The 7,237-nt window shown below is 38.1% G+C and overlaps 1 long non-coding RNA gene and 1 pseudogene across 1 annotated transcript in view; both read right to left on the reverse strand.

The window, feature by feature from the left end:
* On the reverse strand, positions 1–2,400 carry LOC116083327 (annotated as a pseudogene).
* A 1,202-nt stretch (positions 2,401–3,602) lies between these two features.
* Positions 3,603–7,237, reverse strand: part of LOC116083705 — a 16,074-nt gene continuing 12,439 nt past the window's right edge. The window contains exon 4 of the long non-coding RNA XR_004115883.1: positions 3,603–3,714. This is a non-coding gene — a long non-coding RNA (uncharacterized LOC116083705). The remainder of the gene's footprint in view (positions 3,715–7,237) is intronic.

Raw genomic sequence — 7,237 nt, forward strand, 5'->3', positions numbered from 1 at the left:
CTAACTCGTGTTGGCAGAGTGCCCAGGGCCTCGTGGCTTCTGGAAGAACACATAATCAACAGGAAACGTGGCTCCCAGCTGCACAGCCTTCACTCTGACATCTAAATCTACAGGGAACTGTAGGTCAAAATAATCACTGTCTGGGAGTGCTTCTCCAAGCAACCCTCCAAGCACGCACTCACAGATGAGGCCCACTCTTTGAGAGTCATCCTTACTCTTCATTTCAAAATTGGTCTCTAAGTCACAACTGCATGTCCAGAAAGCCCCACCCCTCGAAGGACAGTCTGGTAATTAACATAAGGGACGGAAAGTTTAGGAAGGAGAGGTTGCCAGGTTTGTAGCACATGGTCAGTTGTGGTACCAAGTGGAGCATGTACTTTCGTACCCTGAAGACCACATGGACTGCAGCTGCAACCACAGTGGAGTGAGTGGTGGAAGCGGAGAATTCCGGGTCCTCTGGGACTGCTAGGTGGACACAAAGCAGACAGTGGGTACCACAGAGCAGACCCACAGACAGACACATGTGCTCTCTTCAGCTGCCTGACCCGGGAGCTGTACAGTCCCGAGTGCAGTTGATTCCTATTACAGGTCTCCTACCCTAGGAATGTTTCCACTCATTCAGCCTTGTGATGAATCAAGATTTGATCCATCTGCCCTAGCAACTAGGAGCAAGAAGGCAACCTTAGCAGTAACAAGAAGGGAGCAGGAGCCCCTAGGAGAATGAGGGCTAGGAAAGGTAAGGAAAGCGGCAGGCAGAAGGCACCAGGGCAGGTACTGGAGCTTGTCTTGGTCCAGGATGCAGCTCAGGCTCTGGATATGCAGCTGTGATGGCAACTAGGTAGGGAAGTGGGGTGAAAGGGCATATCCTTTGGTGGGTAAGTAGCCTGCCACGGAAAATGGGAGGGGAGTCTTGGGCTGTAAGCATCAAGCAGATTTAGTTCTCGAGTAGAGACAAGCTAGGTTCACACAGACACAGACACCAAAACGAACAGGCAGAGGCAGTCACTCCCAGTGTGGACCTAGGGTTGCTTCTCTTCAGTGATTTTTAAAGACCGAGGAATCAGGTAGGTTTGCAACAGGCAGTTATCACCAGATCCTTTGTACATTTGAAATAGACCAAAGAAAATTGAGAGCCTGTGCTCAAGGGCCACAGTGAAAATATGAACCCACATTCCTAAAGATGTCTTAAGGACTAATAATATGTCTAAGGTTCTAATGGTATGCTTGACATTTTACCAAAGAGTAAGGGAAAAGTGTATGTATCTTGTAATTTCATGGAATCTACTCAAACCACAAGTTAAAAATATCAAAATACAATCTAATAGAAAACAAAATAAGAAAAGCAAACAAAAACTAAGCAAAGAAGCAGATCTAACTCAAATCATATCCCTAAATAAAGCAACAGATGGAGGATAATTTCTTTGCATTTTCAGATCAAACAAATTTCTATTCACTTTTGAATAAGTTTTGTCACTTCCTTAAAGAGTACATGTGTTCTCACATGGAAAGTAAAATCCTTAGTTCTCACAAAGCTACCAGAGAAAAATGAAAATGGCTTCTCTCTTGACTGTGAAAGGATGATTGTTAGCTGATGTAGTCCAGCACTGCAAGATGCCTAATTTTTTTCATAATATTTTTTACTTGGTAATTTGGAAGTTTCACATAATGCACCTCTATTACAGTACTTCCCATTCTTCCCAGGTTCATTCCTCCATCCTTATGAACCCTTCCCCCCCACACACACACACATACACACCACTAAGAAGAAATGAAAAACAATAAAGAAAAAAAGAAAAGAAGTACTAAGTCTAATTTGTGGAGCATGGTCAAATTCCCAGTCCTTAGTCCCTTAAAGAAAACTATTTTAAACAAACAATAAAAATAAAGAATTGGACAATCATAGGAAGCAGAGAAATGGAGAGACCTGGGTGGAAGAGGGGAGGGCAAGGGGGAAACAGGGATGGGATGGGGAGCAGTTGGTGGGGAGGAGGGAGGTGAGGAGGGGGGTGAAGCCTGAACTATAAAAAAAGATTAAAGAATAAAAATAAAGAAAGAATAAAGAAAGAAAGAATTGGGAATGGGTAAAGCACTTGCCACACATGTGAGTGTGAGGACTGGAGTTTGGATCTTCAGGATCTATAGAAATGTCAGGTGTGCATGGCCGGCCACCTGTAATGCTGGTACTGGAGGTGAAGATGGGATCTTAGGAGCAAGGGGGTTACCTTGACTAACTCAGTCAGTGAGTTCTGGGTTGAAGTGAGAGACCCTATGCTGGTGATGAAACGTAAAGTGAAGAGTAATTAATTGAGAAAGCCAACCAACATTGTATTTATTTTATTTGAGAATAGACAGAGAAAATAGTACCTGCAAACAAGAGTTGATTGGATATTTGTCAGCCATGGGGTTCCCTAAGGGATAGAATATACTTGTACTTTATCACATTGTATTAAATTATTGCTTATTACTTGGAAGCCTTGCTAATTAGCCTGTACTTTTAGGTTAAGAAAGATCTCATCTTCATCTTTTCATATTTTAGTGCACTATCTTGTGTGTAACAGATACTTAATAAATGTATAATTAATGAATTAGTAACTATTACATAAAAAATAAAAATAAGACTGCTGTCCTGATTGACAGAAGAAAGACAATGGGAAATGTTAAATAAATGAGCTGAGGATGAGTTATACAATCTTCTGATGGATACACCTTGGGCATGAGCCATGGATCATGTCAACACACAGGATGTTTGTGAGCAAGGAAAAACAAATTAGAGAGACAAAGATCCCATGAATGGAAACAGATAGCAGAGGGAACTGAGGGAGACCTATTCATTTTCAATTGCAAGATATAGAAAAGTCTTTATTTTCCAACAGATGTATTGAAGATATAGTGCTTGTCTTATATGATTATTAAATAAATATTAAACCAATGAAGTATATAAACCATGAGCATTTGATATTTGTAAATACTTGAGAACTGTGACACAATAATTGGTCCCTTATCCACTGCAATATTTTGTGTACTTTCAGCAAAAATATTTTGTTGTTACCAAATTGGTTATTATTTTGTTTATTTCACAGTTCTTAGTCACCAAGCTTAGTTCACAAATTCCAATTGTTTTTCAAAAATAAAGTTCATCTTCAAAAAATGAAAATGTTTCAACATTGAAGAGGTTCAAAACAGTAGAGAAATCAAAACTCATTTGTGTAAATAATTTAGATTCAATTTATGAAAATAAAAGAAATACCATTTTTATAGTCATGACTTTTATTAAAAGAACTAATCATTTCAAGATGACTTAGCTCCAACTTGCAAGACAGAAGCCTGAAAGGCACTTAAAAACTCTTTCTGCTTATGCTTCTTGCCCAATCAGATGTTTCTATCATACTCATTTCATAAATGGGCTCTCTGAATCTAGAAACTTAACTCTCCACTACAGGAATATCTAAATCAAGCTAAAAGCAACAAGAGGTGAACAAATTCTGTCAGTAAGAATTTGTTGCCAATCTAGAACTCTTTTTTTTGTGTGTGTGTGATGTAGGTGGTCTTCTTCTTCTTCTCTTCTTCTTCTTCTTCTTCTTCTTCTTCTTCTTCTTCTTCTTCTTCTTCTTCTTCTTCTTCTTCTTCTTCATCATCATCATCATCATCATCATCATCTCCTTCTTCTCTTTTCTTTCTTACTCTTCTCCTCTGATGTGTCTCCCAGGTTATTATCTGCAGACATAATAATGGATCTAAAATAAATTTAGGTTGACCTCCTACACTAACTTACAAACAACACTCTCTCTTACATGTATATATGTGTGTAACCTCAAAAGAAATTAAAAAGCATGAGGATAGAAAACTAAAGGGTTTTAAGTGGACAAGTTGTATTTCCTGTCTTTCCAGTGTACAAGACACCAGGTTAAGAAAATAAGTAGGGATCGAATGACCTTGTTATTGATCAGAAGACAGTTTGCCCATTAAAGGACACAGTACTTGATTCTGATCCTATTCAGGATTAGAAGATGGCTTGTTGCTAAGCCAAGAATCATGAAAGCATGCTAGAATCACCAATAAAAATATCACCAGGAAAGAACAAGCTTGAGTCCAAAGTAAAACTATCCACAAACACTCCAAATGATGGAGAATATGCATATGTAACTTCATGACAACTTAGCACTTGCCAAGTGATGTTACACAAAATGGGATAAGCATTGTTCATGAAGTATCACTGCCAAAAAAACTTAACCTGAATCTAATCAAATCCTTCCAACTCCATTACTGGAAATACAGGAGCAAGTTAAATAAATAGTGATAAAAAATATCAGACAAAATGTAAAGGTGGATCGGCTACAAGAGAACCTCAGCTGAGCTACAAACAGCATCATACTAAGCAAAAAGACATAGCTGCTAAGTATAATGTGCATTCATTAATGAGATCATGAAGAGAAAATAAAGGTAAAAATGCAATAAAGAACAGCTAGGGACTTTGAAGAAATCCTCATATGGTCTGGCTATTTGGTTAAATTAGGAATTGTTTACTATCCCTTTATTTAAGATGATGTACACTATACTCCCAGGTGAATCACGAACCCCTGCTACTAAGTTTCCAGTGGTGCTACATTTGTAAATGTGTGTTGCCATGTACAGAGAGATAGGCAGAGAAGATACAGATTGGGAAGAAAATTTTTAAAATTACTGTTTTTCGAATAAAATTTACATGTGTATCCACTTTACTGTAATGTATTTTTAAAAAATGAATATTTGATAAAATAGGCTTAAGTTTTTAAATACTAAAATTTCAAACTTGGTATTATCTTATATCCCATTATTAATATGTCAAATATTATCTACTCTGGTGATTATATTTTTGTATGCATGAAGATGTTAAAAGTAAAATAGAAATACATTTTTCTTTTTCCTATGTAAGTACATAAAACAATACAGGGACACCAAAACGCCCTGGTTAATTTCAGCTCATTGAACAGAAAAGGTTTTGGGAGTAAGCTGTAAATGACACATCCTGCCATTGTCTCTGTTTCCTGGATAAATTTGAATTCTATCCTTTCTGCCACACATGTTAAATCATGAACAAAGTTCTAAACTCTCTTCAGACTAAACACGATACACTTGTATTCCTGAGCGAGAAAATGTTAATTATTTTTAAGTTAAGCTCATGTAATTCTCCAACTGCATTCGGGAAAGCATTAGGAAAGTACCCTTTATCCACAACCTCACTTTCTCAAGTTTATAAGAAGTACCACACAGTCTATCTCTTCTTCAAAAGCACCTTTGTAACATAAAGGTTCTAAAACAATAGCTTATGGTCAAGGATTCTTCTGTTTCAATTGATCACTATGAGAAGATGACCTAGAAATCAACACGCTGAGGAGAATTCAGAACATGCAGTACCAATCTGATGGGTAACATTGTGTAAACAGTTCTTGTTGTTTTGTCTCCTGTAGATGAGACTAGCTTCAGATTTTGAAGCAATGGTGTCACATGCTGCGGACGTGGACCTCAGCATGTAGCTGAAACCCAGGGACCTAGCATTACTGGAAAGCCTGTTTGTGTCAGAAGGCATCTAGAGGCTTGTGTCCTTTATCTGAGGACTTGATTGACTCTGAATGACAGGCATGCAGAGAACTGATTTTGCCTGGAGGAGGGTGGAGGAATCCTAGTCAGAAGGGTTCCTTATACCAGCACACTTCTCTGAAGAGTTTTCCCAAGGCAAGTAAGAAAGGACAAAAAATAAAAACTACAAGTTAAGGACACTTGATGGGGACCTCATAATAGTCCCCCAAAATCTCTATCAAGCCCCAACCTGGCACTCAGGAGCTGATTTCTGGAGTTGGGGCTTCAAGAGGTCATTTGGTTTAGAAGACAAACAGTGAATAGTAATCTTTTCAGAACAGGCGAAGATAACACTGATTATATGGAAATGCTTCTATCTCTATGCAAACTTTAGAGAAACAATGAAAGGCAAGTTCCTGGAAGTAGAATTAGGAGCCTGTACCAGACCTGAGCCATCTGGTGCTGTGATCTCTGACCTCTGGACTCTACAACTGTGAGAAGATAAATGCCTGGAGCCCAAGTGGACTTAGAAGCCCAAGAAGATGGACATAACACCTACGATATACAGAGGCTGAAAATGAATTACTACATCACATGGACATAATATGCGTATATATTTTAGATAATCAAATAGACAATAAAAACTTAATGTTAGAAATTTGGAACTCATCTTAAAAGAATTTCTATATATTATATAAATCTTATTGCATGGAAAAAACCACAAATAAAATAAACATCATACACAAACATTAACTATACATATCAATGAACATATATACAGTTAGACTAGCTATTACCAACCAACCAGTGGAACTCTGCATTGGATTTTCTACTTTCACTATAAAAAATATTATGATGCACTTATCCATAACCAAGAATGTAAGCTCTATGACAGGATGAAGCATTCAATATTCACATTTAAAGAACAGACTCTTGGTGTCACATTTAAACAGTTAATTTATGATTGAACATAAACTCATTAACAGAAAAATTGAAGGCATTTATGAAAATTTCTAGAAAGGTTAGTAAAATCTTAAAGTAGAACTTTAAGCTTTAAAGATGAGAAGGATCTGTGAGAAGATTCAACTGCATTTGTTAGTGTTCCAAGGGCAAGATACTGGGAACATGAAGCAAGGCCAGAGCAGAGGAATGAAACCCATGCCAAACACATGCCAGTCAACAGGGAACAATACCGTCCCAAAGAACGGAGACCGGCCGGCACACTTTAAACAACATAGAGAGAAGTTATTCGTTGCCAAGGACTACAGCTTTCTCATCCATAGCACAGTGGCAGCGAAAAGATGATGAGATTCTGCTTTCAGCATTTCAAAGAGGAAATACCTACTAGCTTAAAAATTAACATCAAGTAACGTGTCTCTTTAAAATAACTATAAAATACCACTGGGATAAGGAACTTTATTTGCAACCTTACTTCTATGAGATCTGACTTTTTGACAGGATACTCATGAGGAAAACGAAATGAAGCAGATAGGGAGGAAGCATATTAGCATAAATAAAACTCCAATTGGCTTCTTACAGAGTAAAGGCTTTGAGACACGGGTTGTAGGCAGGGAAGTTTTCCGTTTCACCAGCCCTTATAAAATTCAGTGCTCAAAGCCGGGCGGTGGTGGCGCACGCCTTTAATCCCAGCACTTGGGAGGCAGAGGCAGGCGGATCTCTG

The sequence above is a fragment of the Mastomys coucha genome, unplaced genomic scaffold (assembly GCF_008632895.1).
Source record: "Mastomys coucha isolate ucsf_1 unplaced genomic scaffold, UCSF_Mcou_1 pScaffold8, whole genome shotgun sequence".
Lineage (NCBI taxonomy): Eukaryota > Metazoa > Chordata > Mammalia > Rodentia > Muridae > Mastomys > Mastomys coucha.